General features: G+C 36.2%; 1 long non-coding RNA gene across 1 annotated transcript in view; it reads left to right on the plus strand.

The window, feature by feature from the left end:
• Positions 1 to 3,314, plus strand: part of LOC129402203 (uncharacterized) — a 115,551-nt gene extending 112,237 nt beyond the window's left edge. Inside the window, exon 4 of the long non-coding RNA XR_008628583.1 lies at positions 1,339 to 3,314. This is a non-coding gene — a long non-coding RNA (uncharacterized LOC129402203). The remainder of the gene's footprint in view (positions 1 to 1,338) is intronic.
• Positions 3,315 to 17,588: the final 14,274 nt, after the last annotated feature.

A 17,588-nucleotide genomic window follows, 5' to 3' on the forward strand; every position in this document is an offset into this window, starting at 1 on the left:
GAAAAAGAACTATTTAGCAATTTTTGACACCTAGAAAATCATTTGTAATAGCCTTCTTCACTTTTCAATGCATCCTTAAATTTAAAAGAAAGGGGAAAAAACCCATTCAATTGTTTCTATTATAAGTCAGTTCATCATTTATGAATCCATGTCAGTGTCTGCGTGGCGCCAGTGAAATAGCGACTTCCTATCGTATTTGCAGTCACCTCTTCTGAGTGAATCACTGCTGTTTGATTTAGCCTGTCATCTGACACTGAGCATCTCAAGACCATTCGCATCACTCTTCTTGTTCCGATCTGCACATATGGTAATAATTAGGAATGTGATACCTTACATTCATTGGAAATGCCTCGTGAGTTTAGAATATAACTATAAAACTGACATAACTCATATTTCACAGAAAAAAAGGTGTTAAACTATGTGAACGAAGTTATGACTTCTAAGCATATAGAGAGAGGGAAAAAGCATCTTTCAGTGTGGAAATATCTAATTTTTACAAAACAGCTCTCCATGGATAGGTTTCTCTGTTTCTTATACAGAGTGTTCAAAATATCAACTAAATTCATACTCTAGAAAATATTTGAGCTTTAAATCCCAACTGATATCAAAACAGAATACCCAGGAGAAGTTTTCTTTCCCCAAATACACCTGCAATTGCCAAGTCTTTTAATTCATCTCTTTAAATGAAAGGGTTGTATATACAAGGTCAGTGAAATTGTTATTTATGGTTGAAATGTTTTGGCTACATCTATTTTAAGAAGGGTCATTTTTCATTTCATTTTAAAAATTGCTTTAAAGTGTTTAGCTGACTATACAAAATTACTCAATGTGCAACCAGCAGTTTTCCCTGTTTCCAAATCCTAGGCAGCACTCAAATTATGTAAGCTTTTACAATTATGTTGATTAAATTAAAATTATATAAATAAACAATTTTTGTTTGTAATAATCATGATTTTCTTAATTATTTTTATGTCAGTAAAATCCATTTTATTCCCAAGTGTATTTCTCACCTCCTTTTTCATCTGGGTTTACTTTTGAGAAGGGAAAAAAAGGTGCCAACATTCAAACCCCTCATTAATAACATAGTCCTCAGAACCTCCAATATCACTGTTTTATGTTAAGACAAATTGGAGTTATAAAGATGCTCACTTAATGAGAAATATCTTTAAAAGAATATCATTCCTCTGCTTTATTCTCACTAGAGAACGTATCTCTAAACACCATTGTTAATTTTTAAAAAAATTTCCTTCTAAAGTTCTACTAAATCCACATGCTTAGGAACGGCTTACTGGTGACTGTTTTTAGATATTTACGCTCCCATTTTCTTTGCTGATCCAGAGTATCAACTCTTTTCTGTGAGCTTCAAGATCACTTCAGCCCGTTGTGCAGACCAGCAGAGACTGCAGCTCTGTGAGCATCGACATGCAGGAGAGAAGGAGAGCTGCAGCTGAGCTGGCTTATGAAGGAGACCTGCAGTCAGAGAAAACGCTCACTTCCGGGGGATTGGAAACGAAACATCCAACAGACTAAAGGATCAAAGAATCAAATATCTACAACTAAGCAGATTTGGTCATTGTGTGTGAAAATTGCAAGACTCTGGGAACTGGAAGTTCATGTCTGTGTGCTTCTTGAACTGTACACTGGGTAGGGTAACTTCAGCTACTGACCCTTAACGAAGCCAAAGGAGATTTCAAACGTTTAAATCTTTACGAGGTAAAGTGGAAGAGAATAGAGTATCTCCAAAATCATCACTTATCACCAGGATGAGAAAAAAAATAGACAAAAAAATGATTAATGAGAAATTATTGTGATTCCTTTTATATTCTTATTATTTTTGCCCAAGGCCTCTCTCTTTAGGTACTTAAAGCAGAAAAATGAAACAAAAACCAAATTTTCATTTGTAGGCAGACAAAAAATTAAATGACTCACCTTGATTTCTAGTAACACACCAATTCGTACATAACCAAAAGACAGACTTCATTGTTTAAAGACTACTTGGGGCCGATTAAGTAAAAAGATGATGCAATCTAATATGCGATTAAGAGAGATAAAATATTCTCTATAGGAAGGCATTCCTATCATGTCCAATCAAAGTCTAGCCAAATGGTGAAACTTAGAAATGTTATCAAGCATTAGCAGGCATTTAAAGAACGTCTCTTGAATATTTCTAGCAAAGAAAGTATTTCATGTGATGTAAATGAATGGTAATTTTCCGACTTTAAAAGAGAGCTGTGCCAGTACATTTCAGCGTTCTGGACCCAATTCTGCAAACATGGAGACGCTTTCAATTTGCTCTGCCTGCCTTCCCGCCTTAGATGGCTGTGATTGCAACGAAATTAATCCATTTAAAAATCTGCGGCTTAAACTTAAGGATTTTCAGTTTTTTCCCCCTTCTCTCTCTCTCTCTCTTTTTTTTTCTTAGAATATCAATAAGTTCCAATTGAAGAGCGGATTCTTTTGCAATTCAGGCATGTGCCGGCGATAACGGGCGAGTTGGCATGAAGAGAGGCAGAGATGGATTAATTATGCAGAGAACATGGAAATTCTGCTTATCATCGGCTAGCAAAGGAGCCCGGCTCACATAATCAGCAAACGAAGGGAGAGGAAAAAATAACAATGCAATGGCACCTTCCAGCCCGTCATCAGGATTTTTTCTACCCCCCTTGTAATTAAAAAATAACATACACTTATAGCCCTATCTCCTCTGCAGGCAAGGAGTGGATGTCCACAAAATAATTGCACTGGGATATTAGAGCTGGCAGCATGGGCTGTCCATTCCTGCTTGCTCTCCCTCTTACCCTCTCTTTCTCTTTTTGGCCTCTCAAGGCACTTTGCTTCTGAACCTGGTCCAAATCGGAATGTCTCAGGTGACATTCTAGCTCACTTTCCCCAAATCCCAAATACCACCTTATCATGATCCCAGAAAACACACATACATATATGAAAATATTTGAAGGAATGATTTGGGGGAGACTTTGGAACTGATCACCTGTGGACTAGCTGATCAATTTAATGTTTTGATGAAGCCTGTCCCTATAGCCTTCATTTTGCATAGTGGCTGGATTAAAATGCTGGGCTGTGCGACTGTGCTAATCTCCTCAAATCCTTAGACTTATTTACTACTTTTATTTCTATTCCCTTTACCAATTTCTCATAAAATTTGAATATATATGTGTATATAATGAATGACTACAATGTTTGTGCCCCTGATTCACAATCCTATATTGTTTCTGTAAGATCTGACAGTTTAATGCTTTGTATTTCTCTAAATGCCAGAAGAAACTACAATGAACCTTCTTTATTGTTTTATAGAAAATAAAATTTTATCTCACACTTGTATCCATGTATTTTCCAATTGTGAAAATTAGCAGACTTTGGACCGAATACTATTGAAGTTGATTTGGCTGTTTTATTCATCATCCAAATAATTTGACCTAATTAGAGGTACACATCCCAAGGAATTCTGGCTGTGAGAAAGGCCATTTCATTGCTGCAAAAGTTATTGGTGAGCTAGAGAAAGAGGAAGATGCAAACAAACCCAGAAAGACAAAAAATATACAACACATGAAGGAAAGAGGTTGTTCCAAAGTGCAGTAAGCTAAATTAAAAAGCTGGCAGACTCCAGAAATGTAATTTATTCATAGAGTTCTACCAAAGCAGGAAACCAGCGAGGGGCGCAGTTTACACGCTTGTGGGAATGCTTTAAGTGACAGTGACAGTAATAGACTGATTTTTTAAACTAATTATTTCCATGTCTAGGCATTTGTACAAATACACACTCTCTAGCACATATGAGTATTAAGTAAAACAAAGACGGAGTAAAGGGATCCAGGGAGTGTTGGACATATTTGTGATTATTGACTATATTAATTCCAGAGAACATAGAAGAAAGAAATAAGGGGGGAGCACATTAAAGTGAGTAGAACAAGGCTAAAGATAGAGAAGAGAAAAAAAAACCCAAAGAGAAAACAAGCATAAACAGCATTCTTCTGAGAGTAGAAGTTTTGAAGGTAAAAAATTACATGTTAGTAGTATGACTTTTACATATATCTATTTTGTAAATATATACAAAAGAGATATTGCAGGAAGATTAAATATAGAGAGACACATAGGAGTAATTTGAGTGTGTATCCCTGCATGTAGAAAAGTCTAAATGTATAAAACTTGAGACATTAGATGCTGTGGTACAGGATACATTGCCAGGGATTTTGGAAAACAACCATCCCCAAAAGAGGAATTTAGTTAGAATATTTTGACCATCTATTCCCTATATGTTAGCCCCCTCAAACACATATATTATTTCTTTGACTTAGATTTCTAAATCTAATGTTATAAAACCAACCTCTTAAAAAGTTTCCTGACAGAAGATATTAAATAACCAATGAGTAGCAAGGGGGTATCTTGCTAGCAGGAATCATTAGACCAATTTTGATCCTTTCCTATGTTAGAAGAAGAGATGACTCAACAGTAAATGTAGCTGTAAAGTATTAAGTTTATGACGTGAGATGCCTTTACTGTATCACTGTATCACTGTCATTCAATTGTTCATTGATTTTACTCGAGCAGATGCCAGTAATGTCTCCATTTGTCCCAGCCCTGAGATTTTAGCATTTTTAGCATTGGGAAAGACCTTACTCATCTTTCCCAATGATTGGAAGCTCTTTCAGGATCATGGAAATGAGACCTGTTATTGTTACTGTTTTTGGCATATAGAATACACCAAGGGGAGCTTGCCAGGCTCAGCTGTGTGGGCGGGATACTCTCGGTAACTTGCCGGGCTCTCAGACACACACGCACACACACACACACACACACACACACACACGTGTGTGTGTGTACATATATATATATAAAATATATTTCCCTCTGATTTATATATATATTTCCCTCTGATTTATGGAAAATGGGTAGGGAGTGTCTTATGATGTGTTTCATGGCCAAGAAGGTCCAGGAATACGTTCACTCATGAGTGAGGGTCGGCCCGAGCATGCAGAAAACAGCCTGGAGCATGGCAGTGGTTGGGTAGTGGAGGTCGGCTGCCAGGGCTGGGTCCCTTGGGGAATGGAGGGTTCTCACCTGCTCCCCTCTGGGACGCCTTGAGTGGAAACAGCCTCTGGTGCAGAGTCCGGTAGCAGTGTTATGGCTGTGGTTTAAACGTGGCAGGGTTAAGTATGGCTGTGAAGTATAAAGTTTATATATACACACACACAAGAGAGCCTGGCAAACTCCCCGAGGCATATTCATATGCCAAAATCAGTAACAATGATGGGTCTCATTCCCCTGACCCTGAAAGAGCCTCCAATGTGGCACCATTAGGAAGGATGAGCAAAGAGAGGCTTCTAAAATCTCAGGGCTAAGACGAATGGAGATGTTACTGAGACCGCTTGAGAAAATCGAATCAATGGGATGATGATGATGATTATAATAAAGCTTATGATGTAAAGATACCTTTACTATGCAAAAGATGTCTCTACTATGCAAAATAAATTACTAAACTTTCAGGATATTTAGTAACTGCCATCGTTCTAGGATCAACACACGGAGAGTGGGTTTAATTCAGGCAGATGCCGGGAAGTGATTTTCTAGAGCAGTAATTTTTAACTTTTTTCTACCATGGACTGCTGTAGGTCCGTGGACTAGCATTTGAAAAACACTGCCCTAGAGGCTTACTAGATAAGGAGAGAATCATCTCAGTTAACATTCAGGGTGGTGCTTTAGAGGCTTTCCTGGTTGGGTGCTTTAGAGTTTCCTAAACCTGCATGTTAGAATCCCCTTGGGAGCTTTGCAAAATTACTTTGTCTGAGCCCCAGTGCACACCAAACTTCTAAGAATAAAGCCTGGATAAAGAAGCATTTTAAAAAATCCAACATCTTTTTTATTAATTGATATTTGGAGATTGTGGGCAACATTCAACAGTGCTCAGGGCAATTTCTGGGGCTGTGCTAAAAAGTGAAGCTTGGCAGTGCTCCAGTGACCATATTGGGTACTGTGGAATGAATAAGGGTCTGCTGCATGCATGACAAGCACCTCATCCCTCTACTATCTCTCAAGTCTCTCAGCATACTTTATTACTGAGTAAATTAAAATATTGCCTCACATCCATGTCAATGACTATAGTCAAAAAGATAAGAGACTACAAGTACTGGGAGGATGTAGGAGCAGGAGTACTATGCACTGTGGGGGGGAGTGTAAATTGTGCCATCATTATTGAAAACCATATGGAGATTTCTGCAAAAAAAATTAAAACATACTAGATGATATGCTTTTGAATATTTACCAGAGGCATATGAAAACACAAATTTTTTTTTTTGGCTTCTTGGGTCACACCAGGCAATGCACAGAGGTTACTCCTGGCTCATGCACTCAGGAATTACTCCTGGCGGTGTTCGGGGGACCATATGGGATGCTGGAAATCAAACTTGGGTGGGCCATGTGCAAGGCAAAAGCCCTACCCGCTGTGCTATCACACAAATGTGAAACAAAAATTTAAAGGGATTATGAAGCCAGAGAGATAAGGTGCTTGCCTTGCATATGTCCAAACTGGATTGAGCATAAGGTCCCCAGAGCACTCTCAAGAGTGATCTGAGTACTGTCAAGAGTGGCTCAAAATCAAAGAGAGAAAGAGAGAGACAGAGACAGAGAGAGACAGAGACAGAGACAGAGAGACAGAGAAAGAGACAGAGAGAGATATTATATGTACTGCCTGTCCTCCATCTTCATAATAGCATTGTGTAGCATTGCCAAGAGTTAGAAATAACCCATGTCCATCACAAGACAAATGAATTAAGATATATACACAATAGAGTACTACTCAGCTATAAAGAAGATGAAATCCTACCATTTGTAACAACTGAAGGGAACTATCATGCTAATTGAGATGGAAAAATTCAAACAGTATGGGAATTCCAATCATGGGTACAAAATAAAAACAAACTCCTAAAACTACAAGTGCAAAATATAGTTACCAGAAAAGGAGGGGAAGGACAAGAAGAAAACAGGGTACAAGTGTCAACAGTAAGGTCCTGGAGGATCTAGACTTACAGGACAGGCATAATGTAGTTTATATAGATGCTGTTTTATAAGGCTGTATGCCTAAACTTTATGTAATGTGAAGCAATGTTACACTGAAAAGAAAGATATAAAGATTTTGATACATAAAATCAGTAACTTCAAAGATGATTCTAATGCGCAATTAGAATTGAGGCTCAGTCTTTAACTTTCCTTTGGGATAAGGTTGATGACCCTTCATTGGATTCCACTGGAAGCCATTTAAATGGAGAGCACGTTCAAGGTCAAAGCAGTCATCAAAGCAAACTAGACAATAAGCACTTGAGGGCAGGAACAACACTGCTTATTCTCTAGTACCCAATGTAGGGCCTGTCACTTAGCAGGTCTCAAATAATAATTATTTCATTTAATTTTGATGACACACTTGATGGCACTCAGGGCTTCCTCCTGAATTTGTGCTCAAGGATCATTCCTAGAGGGGCCTGGGGACTACAGGGGATGCTGGCCATAGAACCTGGGTTGGCTACTTGCAAGGCAAGCACACTGCTATACTATCTCTCCAGCCACCAGAAGACAATTTTGATTCAAAGAATAAAGCAGCAGAAACCAAAACGATAGACAGAGGTTTCATTCCTATAGCTGTCTCCGCTGCCTACATTCTACCCCACCACTCTAGACACTTTGGAAGCTTTTCCACGACTTTCTGAAAGCCAGTTTGGGGAACTTTATAGGAGCTATATACTTTCTGAAAACATGTCTTAACATCTTTTGTAGGAGAAGGTAGATAATAGAATTCTCAGTAACTGTAACTGTAAATGGATTTGTAATCTACCCATGATTAAAATTATTTTCATCATGAAGTAGAATTCTCATTATTGTTGCAATTTTAATATTATCAACTCCAAAGTGTCTTCGTGATTGATAATATAGACAGAGAAACCCTATAATATAGTAATTAAATTTAAAATGAATTAGCCACCCTTATATGTCTTCATAGAGTATCTGATTATTTGAAAACATTTTTTTTTGCCTGTCACCAAATGCCAGACAGCACTTGGAGGAACTTTAAGAATCCATCTGGGGTCTAAAAGTTGCCACAGAGTCCAAGTACAGATATAATGTCTTTAGGTGCCACATGAACATTTTTTTGGTTAAATACATGACCACCACAAATGTGAGATCCAACTTAATAGGAAGTGAGTCAGAATTAGGAAATCTTTGAACAAAACCTTCGAGCTAAAATGTGCATTCATCACAGTACATCTCAATAACTTTAAAGCAAATCCTTTCCTTAGGAAGCCCCAGAAACCCTGGGACCAAGAACAGATGCCTGACTTGAGGTGAGCTTTCTCTTCTCTGATCAGTGCCAGTAGGTAATGCATTATGCCTCTCTATAAATTAAAATAAATATTACTACATTTTCCAATATCTTCTCTTCCCTATTTAAGATTTCAAAGGAACATGCATCTCTTCCAGATACAAAAAGACTTACTCCACAGTTTCTCTTCATCCTACATGCTTTTTTTTTTTGCATTCCCTTTCAAAAAACAAGATTCCCTTCACTCAAAGCTCTGTTCTAACCAAGCTTTCCCATGCACATTTTTTTGGGGGAAAAAAAAAAACAGTACAAAAAATTCTTCCATACTTGGTTCATTTGCAGATTTCACCAGGCTTGAAAAAAGCACACCTGTTGTGTGTCTGGATTTCCTTTTCTGATCATAGGCTTCTGACAAAGAGGGGGGGAGGAAGAAAGATTTTTATCAAACGCTCTTCACTGGACAATGAATTTTCTTCACCATTTGAATGTATCTGTGGAATGCCTGAGTGATTCATTACAGCAGATTCTGAAGTATGACAATGGGCCGCAGAAATGACTGATGGTATCTTTTTCCTGATTTCATTTCCCTGATCCTCTTCATCCCTTGGCCTGTGTACCTCGATTAATTAGAAACCAGGGATTTTCACTCATCAGCTGATGGGTTTCATGCTCCACTCTGTCACAAATCTGCTGCCTGCACTATCTCTCTTACAGCCGGTGGCTGCTTTAAAAACTTTCCCTTCTTCTTTTTTTTTTCTTCCTCTTTTTGAAGCAGTGCTTTGTGACTCCAGGTTTAGGTCTTTTAAAGATTCAGACATATTTTTTAAAAAGAGATTAAAAATTAAAGTAAAGAAGATTCAAAATCTCTGATTAAGTTAATCCCTATCCAAATGATACTTGTCCAAAAATGAACTTTTTGAAGCGATAATAATATAAATGTTTCATAGCTCTTAGCTTTCTAAGTTCTTTTCTCAAGATACAATAATTGAAGAACTATGTGAAGATTGAAAAAATATTTATGAACATAAATGCACCTATATTCATTTCTTATGCATTCTTTCATATCTATACTATATTTTAAAACTTAATTGCATTTGAATTCCAGATGGATAGGCCATTTTATGATAGTATTCTAAAATAAATTATTGAACCATTATTGTTTCTGGAGGAAATGTTTTATAATTGAAATATTCTCCCCTTAGGGTATATACCAAATTAAATCACATAATGCTATAATCCCAAGGAAAGTAAATTATAATCAAATAGTGTTTAAAATTTGGGATACTGTATGGAAAAACTTTCCCTCCAAAATCTAAGATAATATCTGATTCAAAGGTAAAAAATCCCATAGATTATTTTCATTAATATAATAACTACATAATGCTCTAAAATTATTTACTAGCTTCCTCCATAACATATTCTACATTAATCTTGAAACAAAACTCAGCATTACAAGCAAAGTCTCCATTTAAAAATTCTAGATCCATCCTTCCTGGGAAGATAAAGTCACCAGAAGTAGCATACAATTTTCTAATTTTGTCCACAGTATGAGATAGCAGAGCTGCAAAGATTTCATCCTTAGAAATCTCCTATTTATGAATTTTGGCAGCCATAATAAGAGGAAAAATAAGAGCTGGTGGAGGAATACCTAATCTCTGCCATCTAAGGATCCTTGTCACCATTTCTTGGTTATCCACAAGAAAGGTCTGTAAACCTAATAAATATTCATAATGACCAATAATATCCTAGTCAGTGTTAAAGCCAAGTATTATGACTGCTGGACAGAATATCCTGATTACAGAAGGTAAAGGTATTTGTCTTGCATGCAAGCTATGACCCTGATTTACTCTCAGGACTGATCCCTGAGCACTGCTGTGTGCAGAAGGTACAAGTATGTGTAAGTATGCTTTCAAATTTCTGTGGCAGCTTTCCATGAATTGAAATCCAAACTATCAATGATGACATTAATTACACAACTCTGGTCAGAGATGTGCCATGGCATTATTTTAATTTTCTTTGTTTCTAAATTTTTCTTGTTGAACTAGTCTACCACAGACTTTTATATTTGAAATGAAGTGGGTATCACAGGATTCAATTTCTCTCCCTGGTGTGTTTTTAAAAGTCTTAGTCATGTTGGATATGGACATGCACCCAGAGCTGATAGACATGTGAAGAGAAATCTATTAAACATTTAATGTGATTAAAATCTCTTTAAGTTATACTTGACTTTTGGGCACATTCTGAGAAAAGAAGGAATTGCACAAATTTCTAGTAAATTCCTAAAGAAATTACGAAGTAAATATAAAAGATTCTTTTTAAATAACCATTGCTTTGGGGAATTTAATATTTCTAATATTGTGTCACTTTTACCTTTTAAAGTGGGACAGTTACTGTCATTTTGCTATCTGAGCTTAAAATGCTGCCTACATAATAAACTTCGCTGTAGCAGTAACGGAAAATAGCTAAGGAACAGTTGGAGAGTACTTTATTTTAACAACAACACAAGTGTGCTGATAATCTGGAGTATCAGGCCCATCTGTAAATTTCCCTAATTTGCTATGTCTTTCCCTAACACTACCAATATTGTGATAATGCCACATGCTCTTGAGTACCTGCTGGTGCCAGGCACAGGAGACTCACAGTGATGAGCAGAAACAGTGAGCAAACATTGATCTGTAAGTCTGCAGACTGTGGCATGACCTCTGAGTAAGTTTAACCACCTCGTAATGTTCAGTAACACTCACCAATTTGAATGGGGCATTAATTCCGATCTATTCATTTCTTTTCCCAGAATGTTGCTTCTGTGTACTGATTTCCCAAATAACTTAATAGATTGAAATTCCAAACTCTAAGATACCTAATTCAGAATACGGTATTCCTTCTAAAATAGCAATTTAAAGATGAAGATTACAAACGTGGATGAGAGCTGATGAAATAAAATATTTTGTAAAATGACAGTGAACAGCTAAACCAAACTTTGTTGCCTAACAAAGATACATGAGGTAAAAGAAGAGCTTACACAAAATGATAATTTTTGATGAAAATAGGAATGGCAGAGCTTGCTTGTAATACAATAGATAATCAACACAAAACAATACTATGCCATTTGCCTTTGAATTCTTTCTAAGGTGTATGAGTGGCAGCATAATGAGATTGGGTAGTGTGTAAAAAATACTCAGGTATTAATATGCAACAGACACAGTGGCAATGGAAGAGAGTTTATTGTTTGTAATCACTGTCACCTCTCTATGCGGTTTATGTAAGTGTGTACTGAATCCAGAGGTAATTTAAGACAATGAGTATCCTCAATAATATAGATTTGGTATTTTTAAGAAATCAGCATCTTGAGGCTGGAGCCATAGTACAGCGGGTAGGGTGTTTGCCTTGCATGCGGCCAACCCAGGTTCGATTCCCAGCATCCCATATGGTCCCCTGAGCACTGCCAGGGGTAATTCCTGAGTGCAGAGCCAGGAGTAACCCCTGTGCATCACCGGAGTGACCCAAAAGAAAAAAAAAAAAAGAAATCAGTATCTTGTTAGAAACCAGGTTCACTATGTAAGCAATGACATATCTAGAACTGCCAGTGGTAATTTTCTATTTATTCTAATTGAGATATTGTTTTAATAACCTTTCATTATATTTTTTATCATGACCTACAATTTTATAAAAATATGTCAGATGACATGATATCTGAACAAGTCTAGATTTCAAGGTTTTATTTGGATTTACTCTCCCTTTTAAATTTTTATTTGGTCACTGGGATTTACAAAATTGCTGACAATAGAATTTTTGGCGTACAATATTCTGATTCAAATCTCACCACTAATGTCCTCATCTTTCCACCAATGACTCCAGTTCCTCCCATCCCAGTCTGACTTGGCAGGTACAATTTTTAAGTTGAATTATTGTAGTTTGGGTCTTCCAGTCACAATATGTTCATTCTAGTGATTATATGAAGATGCCTCACCTCTACAGCATAGATGAGTCCAAGACTCCTAACTCTTAATCCATGTTACCTCTTGGCTCTTCTTGCTGCCCCGCTCCACTTCTCTCCCCTGATGTTTTTGTTGCTGCAATCCAAGGCCAAGTATTTTCCTGCTTTTGATAGCTTCCATTCCCTTCTTTATGTACTGATTGGCAAGAATAACCTGTATCTGTCCTTATCCCTCTGACTTCAGTTCATATAATATCCACCAGTTCCATCCAAGTTGCAGCAAACTTAGTGATTTCCTTGTTCCTTTGGTTTCATAGTATTCCATTATGCATGTGTACCACAACTTTATATTCATCTGGATCGCTTACATACAAAGAGCTGCATTGAAGAGAGGTGTGCATTTGCCCTGCCTTTTCAACCTTGGTTTTAGTGTACCTCACCAATTATCCACTGAACCACAGGTATCTTGAAAACCTGAGCCAGATTTTCTTTAGTTATTTCTATATTATAAGTAGCTAACATAATATTTGGTCCATAGTTATATTCTCTTGAATCAATATTTATATCATTCCCCTTGATTCAGGCTTTTTGTCTTCACTCTATTCTAAAAGCTTGTATCTAACTTTGAGTCATGTACTGGAGGTGCAATTCTGATTTCCTATTGTAAAGTTAGTCATCCCTTTAAAAAAAAGTTCACTCCCATTATGGATAAAATCTCTAAAGACCACAAAATTTAAAAATTTACTTCCAGTCACAATTTCTTCCCTGACTTGACATTAATATTCTATTCTTTCTACATTAATTCACCCAGACATGTATTTATCAAGTATCCCATGCCAGCAGAATTTATCATATTTCCATTACATAAGACATAAATCAACCCTCCAGAGTATGTCCATTCAACCCAAATTCACATTTTACTCAGTTTACCATCTTACCTGCCTATTATTCAGAACATCTTGCTTTCATTCCCAGCGATTTTGTTGCAGAGATTAAAAGCAACCTGATATTAGGAAAAGAACCCTGCTTTTCCTAACCCAGCATCTAGCTAGTTCACCTACACCATCGCTGATTACAATAAATTTCAGTAAATTTATCCATTATTGTGATTCTCCTTTGAATTCTAGGAATGTTGTGGGAAGTTTATCACATTTCAAAAAAAGGAAACAGACACTGTTTATGACCTTTTATTAATTATTGCATTTAGTCCCATATTTGATTTTTTATTTTTTTGCTGTCTAAGGAGTGGGAATCCTGCCAGCATCTGGATTTTCCACCTTTGGTAACCCTCATTAATCTTAGTGATTATGGTCCCCAGAAACTAGCCAGCACCCAAATTACACCACAATTACTAGGAATATTAATTGGAAGCTGGATTTTCTACTTTGCCTCTTTTCATTTGCAAGTGTTTAATGGCTTAAACACAGGATTACCTTTTAAATAGCAGAAAAAAATACAGAAGTAAGAACTGTGAGTATAATTTTACCTTCATGGCTTTCCTTTCTAGATGCAGGTTCCCATCTTAGATGCACTGCTTTGTTGCAGAGGAAAATGATGAGGAAGAATGCCACCATCCTTATCAATGCTCTCAACTCCCCTCAAGTTTGTAACTTCCCTAGGAAAGGACTTTTTCTGATTCAGGCAATCCAAAAATGTAATTCCTAGAAAGTGCAATAAAGGTCTTTTTAGATGCAAAGGACATTGGCAAACTGGCTTCATTTTCCTTTACTACAGCCAGGGGAAGACCCTGCAGCAACTTTTCTCCAACTTTTAAATTTATGGTTGTTTCAAGAGAGGAAAAACTAGTAATAGATCATTATTAACATAAAAAAAACACCCAAACATTTTCCTCTATCTTTTACAAAATTTTTGTATGTTGTTGAGTGAGGTGAAGAAGAATAAAACACTCACTTTTCTCTAGAATTGGGTTCTAGATCATTGTTGCAATTGATCACATTATTTCTATGACTTTGTGCTCTTAACAAAGAAAATTCATTCTTCTTTTTCTTCAATTTTTTTTTTACAGAAGCATCCACTAAAATAGTCTGTCATAGAAAGAATGAGAGAAGTCGTATCTAAAATTGTTAGCTGTCTTCACTTCCAAAACATTAAAAGCAGCATGCAAAATTTTCCATCCTGGAGGTTATATTGATGCCTTCTTAATTTTTCCTTCTGATCTGTAAGGGCTCCTTTTAAAAATGGCTTGATATGTTTAACAATTTTGTTTAATTGCAGGGAGTTTGCATATTAGCATATAAGTTTAGGGATCTCTAAGGCAGTGTTGCTCAACTTGAGGCTGAATGGCTCCTTGAAGGCCCTTAGGATATTTCAAGGAGAGCACAGGTGAAAACTATGCAAATGGGGGGTCCACTGCCTGAGCTGAAGGGGATGGTCAATAGGACTGGAGAACTGTTGGAAGAAAACAAGGTGAGATCAGGATGGGGAAAAGGTTAAGAAACAGTATCCTATAGATGCCAAGAAATAGTTTCAAAGTAAGGGGTAATTGTAGTTTGATCACTTGCCTTGAATATATAGATGTTTTGCTGAGATTTCATTTGCAAAAACAAATTTCTGTGGCTAGGAGGCATAGGAACGGAGGAGAGAAGATGACATAGAGGAAGAGACAGGAGTTGTTGGCTAACGAAAAGAGAAGAAAACTAGTTTTCTTGAGAACTAGAAAAGGTCTTATTCACAGTTCATCCCTGTGCTGGGCAAAGTACTTGGCACATAGAGCATTCAATACATACTTATTAAGCAATAGGGGTCCCAGTACATGAGCCAAATATTCACTAAATAGATTTCAACAGATGAGTACAATTAATGGATGCACTTAAAGGTGGGAGATAGATAGGAAGTACCTAGAATTCTGAAGGACATAGGAAATAAGGTTCTAGTCTTAGAACAAAAATCTGGTACTTTAAACAAGTACAAGATAGTGGACAGTAGGACACAATCCCAAGGTAATCCTATACACGTAAGAAAGAGGGCAGGAGAAAAGGAAATCTAGATAACATTAACCAAAGCAGAAATCTGGACTGGAGCTTAGTAGGAAAATGGAAATACTGTTTTTTAAGGTGACTGGGTTAGTGGCTGACAAGTCTGTAAAAAGATAGCTCTGAGAACTGAGGTTAATTGGCAAGTAATCTCTACAATAATTAAAAATTTGGGAGCAGAGGCTAAAATTCAGTCTCCGAATGTAATGAATTTTCTCCAAAATTATACTTTTTTTTCCTTCTGGTCAACTTTGTTGAGCAATTTATTTTATCATTAAAAATGCACAATGAGGAAAAAATCATGGTTGAGTGAGGGAGATGGCTTTTCAGAAGAGAAGAGTTTGGGGAGTTTAAGTCATGTCACAGACCAAACAGTTTGAACATCACTGATATAATGCCTATCAGGTAAGTGTTCCACATTCACATTTATTGTGAGTAATGAAATAAATTAGCTTCCTTAATGAAATGTCTGATCATCCAAAACAAAATATTCACCAGGATGCCACAAAATACAGAGATTTCTCTTCCAATGTAATGAATAGTACAATATTTGTTGAGGAGAGGATTGAGATGGTCATGCTTTCAATTATTTTTCAAAAATTATACAAATGCATGATAAAATAGTTAAATAGTATAAATAAAAATAATATTTGTGGGGTGGAGAGTAGCTTAGTTGTAGACACCCTGGGATTAATGTTCAGGACTGTCACCACCCCAAAGTAAACATTTGACAGTAGTGTTTATCCAAATAAAATAAAAAGGGTGTTATTTTATGTTTTTGAATCATCCTAGGCATATGTAAGTCTATTTCTGTTCACAATTTTCTTACACAATAGGAACTTGATATATTCAATGTTTTGTAATTTTATTTATGTAAACAAACTTTCTTAAACTCCTTGCTTTGTAGTCTCATATAAATCTGTAGATCTATATCATTTTACCCATGAGGTCACATAATATTACATTTTTATTGTTCTAGATTTCAATGAGAATTTTATAACATATCAAAGGTTTCTGTTTATATAAATATTCTATAAACATATTTCTAGAATTTAAATTTCTAGGTTACAAGACATGGACTATATTTATTGACATAAATTATAACTATTTTAGTTCTTTGTTTCAAGTTTTACACAATAAAGTATATATGCCAAATACTATAAATATTTTACTATCTTTGAGAGTATTTGTTTTATAGTTTTAAATGAGGCAGAACAGCATCTACTTAACCAAGATGGCATCCTCACTAAAGTAGCATTAAAGAAATATATTTTTTCAAATGGCCAAGGCAACAGAAACTGAAAACTGGTTCATGGAACAGAGCTTACAATGGTGGGGCAGGAAGTAGGAGACACTGAAAAAAACGGTAGACGGTCGTGGAAGGTGTGGTGTTGAAATGTTGTATGCATGTAACCCAATCATAAACAATATTGTATATCGTGGTGACTAAAATTAAATTAAAAAATTTATACATCTCCATTTTCAACTCTTTAAATTTATAATTAAAATAGTGAAAAAAAATAGACATGAATTAAGAGACACCTTTTGTTTCTGAGAATACAAAATATTTATAGTTCTTCCTCCTGGCTCCGTACTCAGAGATCACTCCTAGTGAGGCTTGGGGGAACGTGTGGTGCCAGAGATCAAACTTAGGTTGGCTACATTTAAGGCAAGTGACTTAACCACTATCAGCCTTCAAGCAATGAATTTCTGAAGGACATTACTGAAGCTTGAACAAGTAAAAGAAAGGCATATAGGATGAAAAAATACTCATATAAAATAAAATTCATCAATAAGAGGCAAAATTGGTACCAGTGAAAATTTTTAGTCTGGTTCAGATAAATTTATTACAAATAGTTAAGAAATATCTCTTTATAAGAGAATTCTCCCTTTTTCTGCAACATTAGACTTTTTTGTCTTCTAATCTGTATGCTTTACTATGACATTAGGCACTGTGTTATGAATTTTATTTTTATGGTCATCAAGCCTTTAAAAACTAGAACTTTCACAAGACAGGTTCCTTTTACCTTTTGTAGCTCTCACCTTGCGATTTCTTTCTGCTTGGATATCTTCATCTAAGCAGGTTCACAGTCCTCCAATCAACCAGCAATAAGTTCAAATATAATTATGACAAATTCAGGGTCTGGGAACTTAGCCTGATAATTGGCTTCGAAAGAGACTTAATGTGTCTTACAGAATCAAGACCACGGTAAAGGGGCCGTGTATTACAATATCAACTCCATAATTGTCCACTTCAATTCAGGATTGAGAGATGGACTGAACATTCTAAATTTGCTTTTAATAAAAATGTGCTTTATGATGATGCCAAAACTTA

The sequence above is a fragment of the Sorex araneus genome, chromosome 2, assembly GCF_027595985.1.
Source record: "Sorex araneus isolate mSorAra2 chromosome 2, mSorAra2.pri, whole genome shotgun sequence".
NCBI classification, from domain to species: domain Eukaryota; kingdom Metazoa; phylum Chordata; class Mammalia; order Eulipotyphla; family Soricidae; genus Sorex; species Sorex araneus.